At 38.1% G+C, this 18694-nt stretch overlaps 1 protein-coding gene across 12 annotated transcripts in view; it reads right to left on the minus strand.

Moving 5' to 3' along the window:
- Positions 1 to 18694, minus strand: part of ZBTB20 (zinc finger and BTB domain containing 20) — a 675920-nt gene that overhangs the window by 147377 nt on the left and 509849 nt on the right. The window contains exon 1 of one of the 12 annotated variants that reach the window (XM_020804389.3): positions 8236 to 18102. The exons of the other annotated variants lie outside the window; for them this stretch is intronic. The gene's annotated coding sequence lies outside the window, so the exon portion shown is untranslated. Of the gene's footprint in view, positions 1 to 8235; positions 18103 to 18694 lie in introns of those variants that run through there. 12 annotated transcript variants of the gene reach the window in all.

The following is an 18694-nucleotide window of genomic DNA, read 5'->3' on the forward strand; positions in this document are numbered from 1 at the left end:
TACGGGATTAATCGGTTTTCAATGCACTGTAGCTCAATGGAGACTTGACCTACAGACTTTTTGACCTGCAGCCACCGTTCCAATACGGATTAATTCTGTAAGTCAAGGGTCCACTGTATCTAGTAAACTGGATGTGGATCATGGTCGTATGAGATCACTAGACTTAAGCCCCTTACCAGATGCTTTTCTAGGTGAAAGAGCCCTGTTGGATGCATCAAAGAGCCCAAGGAATACTGGAAAGAATTACACCCTGGTAGAAGCCACTGAGGCGGAGAAAGCCCAGAAAAATCCAGATTAGCCCATCCTAGCGAGAGGGTTATACAACAATACCTCCACAAGAGATGATCCCTATGCTCATAACCAGACCCAATTATCAGAAATCAGGGATTTTTTATTTGACATCAAAGAACTTATGATAGTCATGACAGGCTACCTGATGAAAACACAACAGCTTCCTCTAGCGGAAAGTGAACTCCTGCGGAGGCAAAGAAAGGAAAACTCCACACAAGAGCTTGACACAGACTACTACAATCTGTCACGGAGCACTGTCTCTTATATACTTCATGTAAACTGGGCCTCTTGCATTTAAAACCAACAAGTTACACATGTTGAAGAGCAGTTGAGTTTTGAGTTTCTTATCTTTTAAACTACTCTTTTATTGTAAGGTTTATAATTCTGTTTGATTTTTAATCTTTATTGTAAGCATAGTAAAGCTATGGGGCAACATACAAATATCATAAACAGACAGTTTTGAAGATCACACAATCTAGGTTCTGGTCCAAACTGATTCATCGACTTCCTCAAAACAGCGTGCAGTATGCTTGCAGGTTACAAACTTCATCTATTTATAAGGCGTTCAACACTGGAAATCAAGGGATTTTTTGTTTTGTTTTTGGTGGGGCTGACCATAAGTAGACATATTAGTACTCAGTGACATTCTAGTTCTCCCACCCATTTTAATGCACGTCCAAATTTTTAATACACATTGCAATTTGTAGCATTAGTCCCTGGACCTCCTATTGATAATGAGTGTTCTGAAGCATATGAAGGCGTAACATTTCAGAGAACATTAAGAGTCCAACATAGTGGGACAAACTACTTCATGTATGGAGATCCCATTGCTTTTTCCATTTGTTCTTAAATACATTCGAAACACTGTAGGTGGCAAAGGGAGGGGAGCAAGCAGAAAAGAGGATCTGAAGAAGAAAAAGATACTGGTTCAGAAAAGATTAAGTATCCTCTCTCCTGTTACTATTTCTCTACTCAGAATTCCAAAATTTTTAAACTCCCTTGCACCTAATTTGGAATTGTCTTAGAAGTGAAGAATATGTTTGCAATGATTTTCTAATGCACAAAAGTTTATATATTACATAATTAACCCAGAAAAACTGAGATCATCTTGCTGGATAGCTAAAATTAGTGCTATAAACTGCAACATATCCATTCTATTTTTCTAGCTTTAGCTGTAGCATGTTGTGACTGGGAGGGGGGGTACATACTGTACTCTATAATGCTGAGACAAAACAGTAGATTTCCCCCCCAAAAAAGATAAAATAACAGATAATCTCATAGGCAAAGACTGGCAATTTTCTAAATGCACACAATTTTGTTTAGAATGTCCTGATCCTCTGGCCAGAAAAAATAATTACAGAACTTATTTTCTGTAAGGAAAGAACAGAAATTGTTTTTCATGCTACATATGTAAGTTTTCTGGGATATACAGCAGAGATTAACAGGTCACAGAAAAATTTTATTATCTAGGGTAATGAAAAGACTGCATTAACAGAATTGCTCCTTTTCTACTCTTAATATGGCTAGAACTTTAAAAGGCTATCTAAGCATAAAACAAGTGTTTGAGGAATGCCAAGAGAATTCTTAATGGAAAGACCAAATTCAGTTCACAGTTATGATTCCACTGAGGACAGCAGCAAGCACAAACATGTATGAAGTATATTTTAAGTGAATCAAATTAAGATCCTTGATTGCAGGGAGGATAGGGTCAAAGTAAAACATTTCTATGACCTGCAACCCTGAAAGAAATTGAAACTGCAAGGTTTAGATTTGGACTTTCAGTGGCATTAAAGTTCAAAAAGCTGTGAAGGTTCTTGTAAATGAAATGCTGAGACATTCCAAGTATTGTAAGAATGGGACTGATTTAGGAAGAATACATACATGATCTTAAAAACATTTATCTCTCTCTCACACACACCCTTAACTTTAATGCTAAAACTAAAAGTATAACAAAAATGGGAATAAGTAGTAGTTACTGTTTAACACAGAAATATAACTAATTGATTGTATGACTGGAGAAGGAAAACCGTGATAAAATCTGAGTTTACAGTGTTCCCTAAAATGCATTTTTTATAATTATTCTAACACAGTAATCTCAGAGAGATTCTATTGAGTTGAGTGGAACAAAAGTAACAAGTAACATATATGTATAATGATAATTAAATTAGTAAACAAATGTAGCAAAATTCAAACAAAACTACAAAGCCTGCTTTGAATAGCTTTGAATATAAGAAGGCAATCAAATGAGCTGCTGCTAGATGAAAGATTATTCTTATATACAAAAAAATTAAACTGGAAATCTCTGGCATCTAAAAGAAACAGGGCATCTTATAATGGTAAATGAAAAGCTGTTTCTCTTCTCAGTAGTCATCCTGTTATTGGCCTTTAAGCAACACTCTGTTGCACCAATGGCACATGTGTTACACAAGCTGGTTTTCTTCTTGGCAAACATCCATCCAAATAATCTTCAAGCTCTGCTAAGCTTGCTTTTTAAAAAATAAAACAGGCATACACATTACCTAGACATAGCCTTAGACTTTGCTAAAAATTATATATCTAGCAATTTACAAAGCACTATTAAAAGACTTACTCCTTCAACAACTTGCCATGACCATGTTTTAATGTAACCTTCAACTTGTGTGATGTAAAAACAAAATAACTGATCATCACTGGATGCACATTGCAGTGCTAATTTTTTTGTACTTACTTTGATTCCCCCCCCCCTTTATTACAAAGGTCAAAGTTTAAAAGGGTCCATTATTCTGGCAACATGGTTTGTTGTGAAAAAGACACTTTATCTACACCTATTAAAACACAACTGATTTTCTTCAGAGATGGTAAAGTACTCAGCTTTGCTCCTTTCCATCATTTGTGAAATTACTGGCAAATCAACAAGATTAATACTTGCTTGAAAAGCTGAAAGAATGTTTTAAATTCCAAAGTGTACACCTAAATTTTCTCAACTGGATAGTATCAAATATCATGGGGCATCTGCCCCAAACAGGTGCGACTGCCAATTTTTTAGGAATGCAGGAAGTCAGCTGTCTAGCATTTTCCAACCTTGACCAATTGTAACAGAGGTGTCACAAATAAATACACACTTCAAATGGTGATGACCATTCATAGCCTTAGTACTTGTGAAAACTGATGGTTAATGGAATGTATCATGAACAATACTATGCACCATTGTTAAAGGTTTGTTACAATTACTTCCATACCATTCTTTCTTCTGAGCAGGACGAAACTGGAAGTTTCTTAGTGATTACATGCTGGTATGAAATATTTAAAGTGAAGCTACAGTGCAAAAAGCTTTTGAAATGTCTTTTGCAGTTGGAAAATATTTCAAGTCACATTTGTATCACATGGAGGTAGGAACTGTATTTCTAAAACTTTCCAACAGGTACAGGAGGGAGCAATTTTTAAAGAACTTGCCTCCTTCAAAGTGACAGGAGGCTTATAAAATATAATGATCCTCCTCCTCTTATAATATCAAAATGCTTCACATATATGGATGATGTCTAGTTAACAAAACAATTATAAACTGTAAGTTCATCACTTACATTACCTCACTGATCCTTAGAGCAGGACAGCAAGATAAGCCAGTTTAGGGCATGAAACTGGAAAACGGGGTAACTAAAATTTTTTAGTCAAAGTGATATTTGGAATGGGGATATTCCACATTGCAGTGCGTTTTATTCTAATCTGACTATTGTATTTGTATCCCTTACTCAGGTAAACACAGAAACTCTTCAACAATATTTTTCCCATATCAGCGGGAAAATGATCAGGTCTCAGATTTTGTATTAGAATGGATACATACGGAACAAAACCAAGTATGAATGAAACATTGATATTACATGGATGCCTTGGTTAACTGTGTTATGAAAAAATGTTATCTTCCAAAATGTAGCATGGAATATTTTAAATCTGAAAAAAATGAAGAGTAAAGTAAAACCCTCAAAAATAAATGGAGTAGAAATATACAAATAACATATATTTGATTTTACTGTAAAACCTTTGAGGACTTTAAAGAACAGGTAGGTACACATCAAAAAGTCTGAGAGGTGAGACAACTTCTGTTACACAGTACACAACTTACAGTCCAGTTCAATGCATTTTTAATCAAAACTAAATTTCACATCAAAATGACTGACTCCTGGATAGGACAGAAGTAAAAAGAAGGATAGGACAGAAGTAAAAAGAACAGATATGTTTTCAAAAAAGCCCCTGTTTTATGAATGTTATGTAAAAGGATTTAAAAAGTTCAATTTCTGGATTACAACTCCTAAAAGAGTCCAATAAGCAAGTTCACTGGATATCTTGGCTGAGGTACACTGGTAACTCTTCATGCTTGTTTATAGGTCCCCAGATATCACATGCCTAATCAATGGAGTTCATCAGGCAACCCATTATCAAAACTGATGACAGATTGCATCTGATTTTTGAACCCCAGGTACAAACTGCTATGGGCAAACCACTGAACAGCTTTGCCAGAAGATTCATTAACAATGAACATTCATTAAGAGTGAAAAGAAAGGATGGGGTTATTTCACCTTCCCATAGATGGACCATGATGATGACAACAATAATTGCCATTAGGAAAATTCATCTTGACTATTGCCTTTCCTCTTACATTAGCACACTTTAATATAATGCTAAAGGCTGCAATGGATATTTACAATTATCCACTTACATACAGTTGACACTTAGCTTTTTCAATAAAATCCCTTACCATATCTGCATGAACTTTTAGTATAATTCATGTACATGCAAACATTTCAAAATACAGAACACAAACTATGAAAACATTAATCTGCAAATTATGTTCACACAAATAGGTTCACACAAATACAAATCACAGTACAGATCTACTTGACGTGATAAAAATTCTAGGATTCTTGCTCAGGTCAGAAAAGGTGACTTCTACCTATCATATTTCCACAAAAAGAAAAGAAAAATTGTAAAAAGGTATGTGTGCATGCATTCAAAAGACACAGCAGTAGAGGCAAAATATAACACATCCTATACAAAATTTAATTTGGTAAGTTAGGTTTTTAAAAAGATGATACAATTAAATTAATTATTTGTCTTTATGTAAAGCATGTGAACAAAAAGACAGAATATAAAAGAATACACACAGAGATGGAAACATAAAACAAGAGGGAACAGCAGAGAAGGAAATGAAAGGAAAAGAAAACAGAGTTCTAACAGGCCCATTCTACTAACAGGAGTCCAACTAAAAAGTCATATGATATCTGATAGTGCAGGACACGTCGCCAGGAGCTGGAGCGGATTGCCTGAAAAAAGAAAGGGCCAGTGTACTCCTGCTCAAAGAGCTTTTCTTTCCCTGTTTTTGTTTCTTTCCCCCTCCTCTCTTTCTCTTTTCTCTTCTACCATGAATGCTTTAGTCCTAGGGTCAGGTCCATGAAGAATCTCAGAAAAAGAACTATCATATTTCACCGTACTTCAGGATTCAAAGATAGCTGATGGAAGATGCTTCTTAGTCAAGAATGAAGGGACTTATGTAGATTTTGGCACAGACTACTCCTCCCTCCTGTTGCCACCTCTGGGATTACAGGTGCAAAATGGAGACATACAATGTCATAGAACAAAAACAAAAGGGAAAAATGTATTTTAAGGGAAAAGGATGCAAGAGGTGCAGAAATTTGGCTTTTTTCTATGAAAATTACAGCGATCAGAGGTGTTGATTAGTAAAGTATATTTTAAACTTTAAATACTGAAGGAAATGTAAATAGTAAAATAAAAATAATGCAAATATGCTTGGGGATACAGAAAAAATTGCATGCTTAAAATAAACAATCTGTAAAAGTTATTTGATTTCTGCTCACTTTCAGGAGGATGAGAGAAACACTGTATAGCGCCTCATTTCTACCTAATTTCTTTACAGAGACTTCATGTTCAACCATGGAGCTCTTGAAGACAAGGATGTATCAGAAATCCCTTTATGTTTATATTGTGAAGCATATTTCAGTCCAGTTGCTGCAATTAAGTTACTCTAGCCACTTAACTGTAGGACTAACTTGTCTTTGTACCTCCTGAGTAAACATGGCACATTCCTTCTGAAATAACATCCAGTAAGCACGTGTACTGTTATTGTTACATAAATATATGTAGCATATATTGAACTGTAATGCATCAACTCTTTTAGGAGACAGTAGAATTTTTAAAAAAAAACACAGAGAACCAAACGGCATTAATAATCAGCTGTAGCATCACTAAACAATTGTAACAGTGCATTCTAATAAAATTTGTACATTCCGCATATCTATCTAAAAATCTACATTAAAACTTGTGTGGAAGACACATGAAGCCACCTGTACTAATGTAGTATTACACAGGTAATGTTTGAATAAAAATAGTAATTAATTAAAAGAGACGACTTTGATAATTAGAATCCCTTTTCTAGGCTTGTGAATATTCAAGGTCTTGCATACTCAAGATTTATTTAATAACATTAAGATGTTTGCTAGTATATTTCTATGTACTGTATCTTGTTCAATAACTATTCATCTATCTACTTTTTTATAGTACTAGCCAAAATGTATTGTGCAATGTTATATATTCTAGAGTGAAATACATCACTGCACATATAGATGTAATTTATGGAACCTATACTTCACAAATTGCGTACAAGAGAGGTAGGTAGGTACTGAAGGCATGATTCTATCTATAGGATAAACAACAATATCCACTCAGTAAAGCTCTTCAACCCTCTTGCAGGAATATAGTATGATCTGCAGAAGGCCAAAGAAAACCGAGTCCCTGAAAGTCTGTATTATGTACAGACTTTCCCTTCCAGGAGCCCTAACTTTTTAAGGGGGGGGGTAATGTTTGAAAGTGGAAGAATTATCCCTCATTTATTCTTCAATGCATCTTCTTCATTTTCCCCTACCTTCTCGGTTACCGAAATGAAATGTCTTGAGAAGAGAAATGAGGGAGGAGGGAAACAAGAGCTTAACTTTCCTGTCTGTGATCCCTCATCAGATAAAAGTTACCAAAACGAAAGCTATATTTTAGAAAGGCTTTTTAAAAAACAGAAACATTCCCCTCTTTCACTATTTCAACACTCTTTTAGATTTTTTAGGATGTAGAGAGGAATAATGTTATTTTAAAAATATGGCCAGTTGAGAGAAGCGTTGGTTCAGTTGTTGTCCCCTTTTCTCTTCGAAAGGAAGGGGGGGAGACTTAAAAACTGAGGCAAAAACATATCTCAGGCGTTAAGCTTGCACTCCCTTCTTTTCCTTTGTAAAGAACTCTTTGTTCTCTAGTGAAAATGCTGGAGGAAAGAGGAGGGAGAAAAAAAAAATCCCCGGGCAGCGACTCCCTGAAACAAGTGCAAAACACTTAGAGGCTTTTGGGCTGGCTGAGAGCCAGAAACCCTCCCGCTGTCTGGTTAGGAAAAGAGGAAAAGGAGAGGAGGAGGAGGAGGAGGACAGAGAGAGAGAGTGAGTGAGTGAGTGAGAGAGAGAGAGAGTGAGAGAGAAAGGCAGCGCGCAAGAGGCTGGGGGGGAGCACTGACGCTTCCTTTAATAGACATAGGAAGCGGGTGTTTTTTTTTCAAAACTGGCGGTCAAGCGTTAAGTAACTCCCCGCCTAAATCCACCTGCTCGGAATGAACTTGGGTAACCCCTCGGGGTGCCTGAGGAGAACCAGCTACTCCAGACTCTTCTCCCCTCAACCGCTGCTCCATTCTTCCTGCTCCCGTCACACCAATGCCCACAGCTCTTCCTCCCTCCCCCCCGCCCTCGAAACAACAACAAACACACCAAAATACACGCTTGCTCCATCTCCTTTAAAAACCTAAAAACGAAGAAGTAGAAGAAGAAAGAGAAGAAGAAAGCGGGGTGCGAGGGGGGGGGGAAAGAGAGGCGCCTTTCCCTCTCGGTTGCGACACAGTGATAAGGGGTAGCGAACATCTCATACCTGGTGTGAATGCTAATCAGCCAGGAGTTCTCCTTTTCCCCCAAGCCAGGGAACTGTATCCTTCCAAATTTATTAGAACCTCCTTCTCTGCCTCTTTGAAAAACCTTCTTTGTCACCCTCTTCCCAAGTCCTGATACACTTTTTTTAAAAAATTAAAAAAAATGGCTTCGGAGCTCTTTCTATTCTTGATATTGATTCTCTCTCTCTCTCTCTCTCTCTCTGTCTCCCCCCACCCCTCCTCCTTTCTCCTGTCTCTGTCTCTTCTGAGTGGTCTATTGATAAGTCCCTAGAGGCACTGGGTCAGCCTGCCCGTAGGAAACCAGACACAATGCACAAATCTCCGAGTGCCATTCTGCCATCAGCAAGCAGACCACGTTTAGGAGAGAGGAGGAAAACACACACACGCACACGCACACACATACACACACACACAACAGTAGAGCAAAAGACAGAGACAGTGTGTGTGAGAGTGAGAGTGAGAGAGAGAGAGAGAGAGACTGATTGGAACAGGAGGGGGAGAGAGAGAGAGAGAGAGAGAGAAAGCAAGGGAGAGAGCGACACTGCCAGTCAGGTTAATCATCCCTACTTTAATTAGCTGTTCGGCTTAGACATAAAACAATTGAATTTGAATGATCTGTCAGTGGGCTCGGCTGAACCAAAAGGGAAATGCGAATATTACAAAAAAGACTGTTGGTGGATTCTGATATGCTAGGCTGGAAATCCTCAAAGGGTAACTATTAGAACTTGCCACAAAACAAAAAGTACAAATACAAATGACATTATACAATAAACTGTTTCCTAAACAGCCACATATGACCATTTCCCCCCTCTTTTTTTTACCTCGAATTGTTGGAGAAAACAGAAGGTTCAGATTAGATACAAGCATACATAAACTCTTACATCTGTGTCTGGTAGGAAAGGGGCTATTTAAGGTATCTTTTGCAACAACTTTATTCAATTTCTCCCTACAGAATGCATGTTAATATTAACTGATCTAAATGCGTATATGTAGGATAGATAGGTGGTACAGATGGCTCCATCACCTTTTTTTTCTGAGGTAAACAAACAAATATCACCTAGGGCACCATACCAAGGATGACACTGGAGTCTGAAAGGTATGCCTACTTCAGTTCTACTAAGAAGAGTCCTACAGAATCAGAGCAAAGGTCCACCTTATTTCTCACAGTGGCCACAAAGTTCCAGTTCCACCAGTACAGAACTCCAAGATGTCTCAAGTTTGTGATTGTTAAGGGCTGATTCACACTAATGGCAAGAACTGGTGTAGGATCATTATGAGTTCAACAGAGCCTCCTTGTTAATGCTACTGGGAGATTTCTTCCTGATTCAAATTGCAGATGCAAGGAAGGTAGGTATTATTTTCATTGTGACCACATAAGAGAAGGAAAGGCAAAATTACTCCCTTTCACTTACCATGGTCCTCATCCTGACCACACACATCCTGTCATCTGTTTGCAGTCTTTAAAATGCATGTTGTTTTTATACTCTTAGGAGCTAGGAAATATCAGAGAATTCAGCACTTTGAGTACAGCAGAACAACTGATGTGAGTGCAGGAAGCCAATACATGGACACACCTCTGTTCTGTGTAAAGTGTTGCAAACTGCTGGCTAAACAATAAGTATAGATAAGACCAGTCCTCATTCATCAATGTTTAATTCTGTTAAATTTATGAGTATTTTAAACTGGACACTCACTATCCATAACCAAAGCAAAAAAAAAAAAAAAATACACAATAATAACAAGCATTCCAGAGGCAATCAATATCAGCTATCAATGGCAGATAGAGGTTCATGAGTTTTGTAGATAGGATGGCAATGTTTGATATTATGAATAAACAATTTCTTGTACTGCAGAAACTCCTCAAGAGAAGGAGGAGAAATTCTCACTAAAAACCCAGGTGCAGAATAATTTATTCATTCAGAATTTGGATGCAATCTGAGGTAGAAATGGATTAATCCTAGTGATAGACATCACACTGAAGTGCTATGTAGCAAGCAGGTGAGATATTTATGACACTTCTGAAAACGTGCCATAATTGGTACCTGAAATGGGGAAACATGTAACATTCTCTTGCTATTACAAAGTGTGCCACATATGACTTTCCAATGCTGCACTGGCAAAATGTCCATTTAGCATGCTGGCTTCAGTATGATGGTGATATAAAGGTCTAGTAACAAAACCTAGTTTGATATTGTTTTTATAATTACAACTTTGATTTGCAGCAATATGACAGAGGAAGAGAATATTGCTAGCAAGAGGTACAACATGTTATCTATATTCCAAATTAGGTTAGACTTAATTCTATACATTTGTTATCACGCCTGTCAACATTTGCTATATGTTTTTGAATAGGTTATACAAATGTCAGTTCTGTCAAAAACAGTATCCAAAGTGGTGAAAACAAAATGAAGCAAAAAAGAAACAACAGCTACCCACCATCATCAGAGCAACAAAAAAGCTTCAGTAGAAAAAAAAAGTTCCATTGTACAAGGGGTGCTACCACAGAAAAAATCCAGCTCCTCATCAGTTCTTAAAGTGAGTGGGATGGAAAATAATACGTATTCCACAGGTTTGAAATAATGAGAAGGCATGTATGGGAGGAAGAGCTGGACTAAGGTAAGCAGGGTATCAGGTTGTTTTAGGCTTTAATAGCTGCCATCAATACTTGGAATTGAACTAGGAAGTAAAGGTAGGCAGTACAATCAAGCTAGAAATCAGAGGATTTCTGTGATCAATCTCGGTAAGTTATTAAATCACAATATCCTGCTCTAGAATAGCAATCCATCCTCAGACACTTCTGTGCAGAGTACTGTATATTGGGTAATTCAAACATGAGGTTACCAAATCTATGAATCAGAAGAACAAAGCTCAACCAAGCAAACCAACAAAAATCCAAAAATAAGGATAGCATCATGACCTGGTAAAAATAACTCCTGCCATCTAAACTTCAAAAGCAGGATGGAGTGTAGAGACCCTAATGCTGCCAAATATGGAGGGGGCTGGAAATGGAACTTACTGTATTTGGGAGTGGAAAAACTGAATGCCCTGCATGTACTGACTTGGTACAACATAACTACTGCATGGTCTGGACCACGTTTGCATCAATACTCCTAGTCATCTGATGACTATATTCTGGAATTTGCCTAGGGAACCAACCACTGAACTGGTGGAAAAGAAAAATACAGCTGAGACATAATGATGGCAAACAATTTTCTCCACAGATGATATATAGATATTTAACAGCTTTCTAGGCAATATGGAATCTTAAGACATTGCCACAGGTCAAGTCCTATGAGGCAGAGCAGCAGTTATCCAATGCTGCTTCTTGACTTTGACCCATCAGATAAAAGTGAAACATCGTGCATCCAACTCCCATTGGTATATACCAGCTGAAGAGGATTAGATGATTAATGCAATCAAATGACATTCAGAGGTTAGAGGAACAAGCAGGGTCATTCTCCCCTTCTCAGTTCCAAATGCAGATGATCGACCAGGACAGTTAAAGGTATTTAAGATCTGAAGCCTGACTTGACATGGTTCTGCAAAACTGTATCATATTACTGTTCATGGTTTAATTTCTGAAGAGATGGAAGGAAGGAGAAACCTCAGGTGGTCCAGAATGCGGCAGTCAGGCTTCTTAGTGGGGTGAGAAAACACCAGCACATCTCCCCCACTCTGGCTGCCTTGCACTGGTTGCCCATCCGTTTCCGCATCGACTTCAAAGTGTTAATGATTACATATAAAGCCCTAAACGGTTTGGGACCTCAATATTTGGCAGATAGTCTTCTCCCACCCAGATCTACCCGAATCACCCGACACAGCCAGCAGGGACAGCTGAGGGACCTGATGCCGAGGGAGGCCCGGAAGGAAAAAACAAGAAACCGGGCCTCCTCGGTGGTGGACCCTCAGCTGTGGAACACTCTCCCTACTGAAATTTGGCTGGCACCCTCGCTGGGCATTTTCAAAAGCCAGTTAAAAACTTGGTTATTTAAACAGGCCTTCCCTCCAGTCAATTAAGTTAATTTTATTCTCCTCTTCTTGAGTCTTGCCATCTTGGAAATGTGTTGTTTAGAATTAATTGTAATAATTGTATTTTTAGATATGTTTTCTTATTCTGTTTTAATTCATGTAAGCTGCCCCGAGTAGACGTTGTCTAGAGGGGCAGGATAAAAATCGAATAAAATAAATAAATAAATAAACCTAAATTTTCAAAATTATGTCAACAGAAGACTTCTCTTCATTTTTAAAAATATTTCTTTGTGAAAATTGTTTTAAGTGATTCCTACTACAAGTATTTACATTACAATGCAGATAAATACTTAATGGTCACAAACAACAGTGTTATATTTACAGCACAGAGGGATATGAGGAGGCTTGTTAGATGAGAATGAAACTAATATTTTAAAGCTAATCCTATGAATATTTTTCAGAACTCATTAAGGTTATCCACCAAAACCCACTACCACAAATTTCCCAATCAATGTTCTTAGAATTGCAGAAGTTGTCTTAGACCTAGATGGATCTATCCTGTCAGTATACTGAGGAGCAGTTATTAAGGAAAAAATAGGATGAGTCATGAGTCAATGTAACAGAATTAGCTTTGGCTTCTCATATATTAACTTTGAGATCATGCTTTCCAAGTTGTACTAGAGAAGAAGATGACATATTTTGGAAATAAACATAAAAAAATTACATTATTTGTGATAAGCAATAAAGTATATATATGTAGGTCATTCTACAGCTCTTGTAAACCTAGCTCAACAGAACTTAAGCTTCAACATGGGTGTGAACCACCTTGGGACCTTATTTCTTATTTAAAATTAAAGTCAATTTATTTAATTAATTAAACAAGAGAAAGGCAGGATACAAATATTTTAAATTAAATAAATAAATTGACTATGCTTTTAAATAGGAAATGGTCAGATGAAGAGCAAGAGTCAAAGGTGTAGTATAATATCCAATGCCAGAAGGTTTGGGGTTTTCTTCACTTCCCAGTATGTTACCAAAAAGCTGTTTCTCAGAGCTCCACAGCAAGTTTTTAAGGATGCTGAATGGATTGTTGAGGGAGTGTTGACTCTGGAGAAACAGTGGACTTTAATGGGTTTTTTTTGGGGGGCGGGGATTGCAATAATTAAAATTAAAAATGTTGAGTTAAGATAGGCATCACTTTCCAGCAACATAACTAAAGCTCTTCTGGTGAAATCTGAATTCCTTTAAAAAGACTTTCATAAGCATGGAAACATCCACCTACACGATACATCAAGAGTTCTAAAAAGTGACTTCTAACAGAGAATAGTGATGAAACTGGGGCTGTTATACTTTGGGTGCATTATGAGAAGACAAGGCTTTCTGGAAAAGAAAATAATAATGGTAGGAAAAGTTGAAGACAACAGGAAAAGAGAAAGACCAAATATGAGATGGCTTGACTCCATAAAGGAAACCACAGCCTTGAGTTAGCAAATGTAAGAGCTCAATAAGGCTATTAATGATAGGACATTTTGGAGTCACTCATTCATAGGGTTGCTATAAATCAGAGACCATTTAACATATAACAACAATACTAACAGAAAATGGCTTATATTACTCTATCAAATTAATGCAACAGAGTTTCTTGTCTCCATCTTTAAGCTCAGACAGTTTAGGCTGCAATATACAGTATTAAAGGGTCTGCTGAGTGCAATGACTAGAGTACTGCTCTTAGATATCGGAAATTCCAAAATCCTATACATCTTCAAAATGTATTTGATAGCTTTGAGCAAGTCATTCCCCCTCTAGCCAATCTCTGTCACAAGGTTGTGAGGCTAGGTTTAGGCAGGCAATACAAATATAACTTATTAATTAATCCAATCCATCCAAATAATGAATAATTTGAATTGAAAATAAATTAGTCACTTCCTATTAGACCTTGCTTCTTCCTTCCCTTGTGTTCTTCAGCCAAAATTCCAAAGCACACTGGTTCTTACCACTGGAGCAATCTGAAGACATACAAAACTTGTTAATAGTGCTGGTAGAATAAAACAAAGGGGGCTCAGGCTCCCTTTGTTTGCTGCATGTTTAATCTGTGCTAGGATTTTGATCAGCCATCAACACATTAATTAACTAATTAATGAATTAGTTAATTACATAAATTAATTGACTTATGTATTCAGCCTGAACGCAAACAGTATAAATAATATACTTGGCTTTTATTAAATGTTAAAAATTATACAAGACCATTATTAAGGAGGTATACAAACGTTATGCATGCTTCACATATAGTAATGGAGTTATGGTTGATATTAATAATGGCAAATCAATTCAGCAGTGGAGCTGAGAATATGATTCAGACAAAAATTACTAGTTGCTTCTTCCAGATTCTACAACCTATTACATCCTTTATTGAAAAATAAATAAATCCAAATTAACTGAATTTAGCTAATTTGAATTCAGCTATTTTGAATTCAGTTTTAAATCATTAGATTGTACACAATACACTTACATTGCATTCCCAAAAGTTCCAATGGTGCTACTGAAATTCTGAAGAAACAGCAGAGAATAACAGGACTATAATGTGTGTATGGGGGGGGGGAGATAATTATTCACCTCTTAAAATGGATGGAACCTCAGGAAAGCCTAATCCCTAGTCACACAATTAATTGGCCTACTTGGAAGTCAGTTAATAGGCTATGGAATGGAGTTGACAGAATCAAAGTGAACCTGAAAAGATTGAGCTTTTAACATGATACAGGTTTTTTGTAAGGTGGTGAAAAGAACAGTGAAGTTGAAAACTTGTGTCAGAAGTCCTAAGAGAATGTTTACTGAAAGCATTCACAGCTGGGACAAACATAACTGCTCTGTGCTGTTGTGATGCAGAAATACTCTGAATATGCCTTACAAAATTATATGCTATTTCCTTAGAGATACGTAGGTCAGAGGTGTCTCTTACTGGAGGACTCTTACTGGATTTAGGTCTCTGGCTGAGGAGCCATAGATTGGGAATTCCCCACTGTGCCTCCTTGAGAGGGGCTGGACTTGATGATTAATAGGATCCCTTCCAGCTCTGCAGTTATAAGAGTATGTATGTATGTATGTATGTATGTATGTATGTATGTATGTATGTATGTATGTATGTATGTATGTATGTATGTATGCATGCATGCATGCATGCATGCATGCATGCATGCATGCATGCATGCATTTATTTATTTATTTATTTATTTATTTATTTATTTATTTATTTATTTATTTATAACTCTTTTTTAACTCTTCAAAGAAAGCCTGTCTTTTGGCTGTTTCTGTGACCTTTCATTGCCCTCCAAACATCTCCCTTCCAGGCGCATGAGGATGCAACAATGTTTTGCAACACACATGTTAGTAAACCAGATCCACACATACAGTGGTGCCTGGCTTAACGATGTTAATCGGTGCAGCAAAAATTGCTGCTAAGTGATTTCATCTCTAAGCGATTTTAAAAAGCTCATAGAAATGCATTAAAACGTGTTTAATGCATTTCTATGGGCTTAAAAACTAACCTTATGCGAAAATCCTCCATTGCGGTGGCCATTTTTGGTGCCTCTAAAGCGAGGCAAAACAGTGGGCGGCCATTTTGTTTACCCGGCAGCCATTTTGGAACCGCCAATCAGCTGGCCAAAAATGGGGGCTTTGCGATGATTGCTTCCCTGCGATCATCGCAAAGCGAATTTTCCCCATAGGGACCATCGCAAAGCGATCGCTCTTGCGATGGCAAAAAGTCCATCGCAAAGCAATTTCATCGCTATATGGAGCGATCGCTATGTGAGGCACCACTGTACTCAGTTATATAACACAGAGGTTTTTCTCTTTTGAAATGCCTTTCTGGATGGTCGACATTTCAACCCCTACAGCCTGGATCCTTTCCAAATTAGAAAAGCTGGTGTAACCAACCATTCTCTTTCAAAGTATGCAAGATTAGCTTTTTCAATTTTTATGAGGTATTTTAAATCTGGAGACTTTTAGAGTCACTTGTTTCTGCATACGTGGTAGAGAGTACCCAAGCATTCACTAATGTAGCACAGAGAAAGAACCACAACAGCAGGTTTGCTAGACCTGTGCCAAATTTCGTGCTAATCCAAAATTCTGTTCCAAGATTATACATTTTTGTTTGGGCCACCCCAGTTTTAGAATTACCTTGGAAAATGTTAATTTGTTGAAAGTTATGATGATAGGATGGGGTCTGCTCAGTTCTATATGTCATTCAGTACAATAATTTTTGGGTCAGGTTCTTTGCTTGAACTACTGGCCAAATAGTTGCGTTCCTTTTGTTGCCACTTGTGATTTTGGTGAATTTATTTCTCACTAGATATACCATGAAACCTCTTAAGGGTCTCATTGTTAATAACTTCACTTACCTAATCACTTTAGATTTTAATTCCTTATACACTTCCACACGATATAATAAAGCAATAAGTTTTATGCTTGCATCCTAAAGTTATAATCTAACACATTTTCTTTTGAGTTTGTTGGACATCACTTTAGAGGAAAATTACATTTGTTCTGGTACTCAGTTCTTCATCAAAAATTAAGAGGGTGGCCATAGGCAGTCAAGTTACCCAAAGCATTTTCAAGTTAAATATGTCAGATTTGGAACATACTACCATTCTCAACTCTTCAGTGAATGCTTATGAGGAATTTTTTATGTTTTACAGATGATATATTGACAATATTTTCATCTTATTTCTACCCTTAAACATCAATAGCTGCTAACTTTTAAAACTGGATTCATTCTACCATGATACTCACATTACGTTTTCCTGTCACTCTGATGCACAGCAATTCATGCTTCTGGGTGTTTTTGTCTATATTTTTGAGTTCAAAATTATACAAAATCACTAAGAGAAATTCTATTTTAGTTTTTAAATTACCATCCACAACAGTTTAAAATACATCTTCCATATGGCCCATTCTTGCTATTTAAAAGAGACATTACTTCAGCATCCTATTGAAAAAGAATGCTGTTTGTGTCTCCAAATAATTAATTGATAGACCATTTCCCAACATATCACTGCAGCATCCAGAAGCAGAGTGGATATAAGTAACTGGCAATTGTGGGTATCTGAACCACATCATTGTTTCAAAATTGGCAGACTCTTCTGGTCAGTGCAATACAGCTATTTGTCACTTGGCCCCAATGATGAACTTCCTCAGAAATTACAACTTGCCCGATAAAGTAGTTTCAACTGACTTTTTCAGCTAATTCTTTGTGCAGTTTCTGTCACTGGGCAAATGTGGCCACTGTTCATGTTTTCCAAGATTGACATATCAGATAATTCTATAACCCTACAGATAACGATAAACACACTCTTTGTAATCATGTGCTCATGAATGGGCAGACTTAATTCTCTCAGATTAAGAATCACTGACCATAAAAGCAAGATCTGTAACTTCAACCTGCAACTTCCCTTTACTGAATGTTTTACTACTTAGAACCATTCATCAGAATCAACTGAGAGTTCCCCACTCCCTTTGGAGCATATATGAGCCCATTCATATCAATGATTCCCTTTGAAACATATTTTATGGAAAGAGAAGCCTTTTGGGTAGCTACAATCCATGATACATAGGGGGCATACAAATGGGACTTCTGAGTTATAATCTGGTGGTTCCTGACATGCCCTTTCTTAGTTAATTCCCCAGTTTAATTTTGTTTAGTGCAAAGGATATATCCTTTAAGCCAGGGATCATCAACCCCCGGTCCGTGGCCCGGTGCCGGTCCGTGGGTTAGCTGGAACTGGGCCGCGGACACAGATCTCCGCCCCCCCACATGTGGGGGAGTGTGTCGCACTTGTTGGTGGGCGTGTGGCTTTCATGCTAACCCTTCCCCCAGCACCCCTTGCAGGAGAGCAGCACCCCTTCCCTGCGGGGAAGCAGTTGTGGGGCATCCAGCCCGGGTAGCACCCCAATGCACGGCTTTGCTTCTTTGCTTGCTTGCTCCCCACCCTCCCTCTCTGGGACGTGGAGCTACTTGGGGGAGGCAGCAGGAGAGACGGCAGTAGCCGAAGCCAGAAGGGGGAGAGAGATGGAGAAACTTTGCAGACAGTCTGGCTGGGTGTGCGGAGGAAGCGCTGCCTCCGAGAGGCAAGAGTTGCAAAGTAGCTCCACATCTGGCTTTTTGCAGATGAAGGAGGACACAGGCAGGCAAAGGCGGAAGAGCGGCTGCTTGTTAGCCGGCTGCTGCCTGGAGAGGGAGGGTGGGGAGCAAGTGAGCAAAGAAGCAAAGCCGTGCATCGGGGTGCTTCCCGGGCTGGCTGCCCCACGGCAGCTTCCCTCAAGGGAAGGGTTGCTGCTGTCCTGCAAGGGGTGCTGGGAGAAGGCTTAGCATGAAGGCCGCACACCCACTTGCATGCATGACACATCCACCACCAAGCATGACACGCCTACCAGTGAGCGCGGGGTGCCCCAACACCCAACCGGTCCGTGCATGGA

This window comes from Pogona vitticeps, chromosome 3 (assembly GCF_051106095.1).
Source record: "Pogona vitticeps strain Pit_001003342236 chromosome 3, PviZW2.1, whole genome shotgun sequence".
Taxonomy (NCBI): Eukaryota; Metazoa; Chordata; class Lepidosauria; order Squamata; family Agamidae; genus Pogona; species Pogona vitticeps.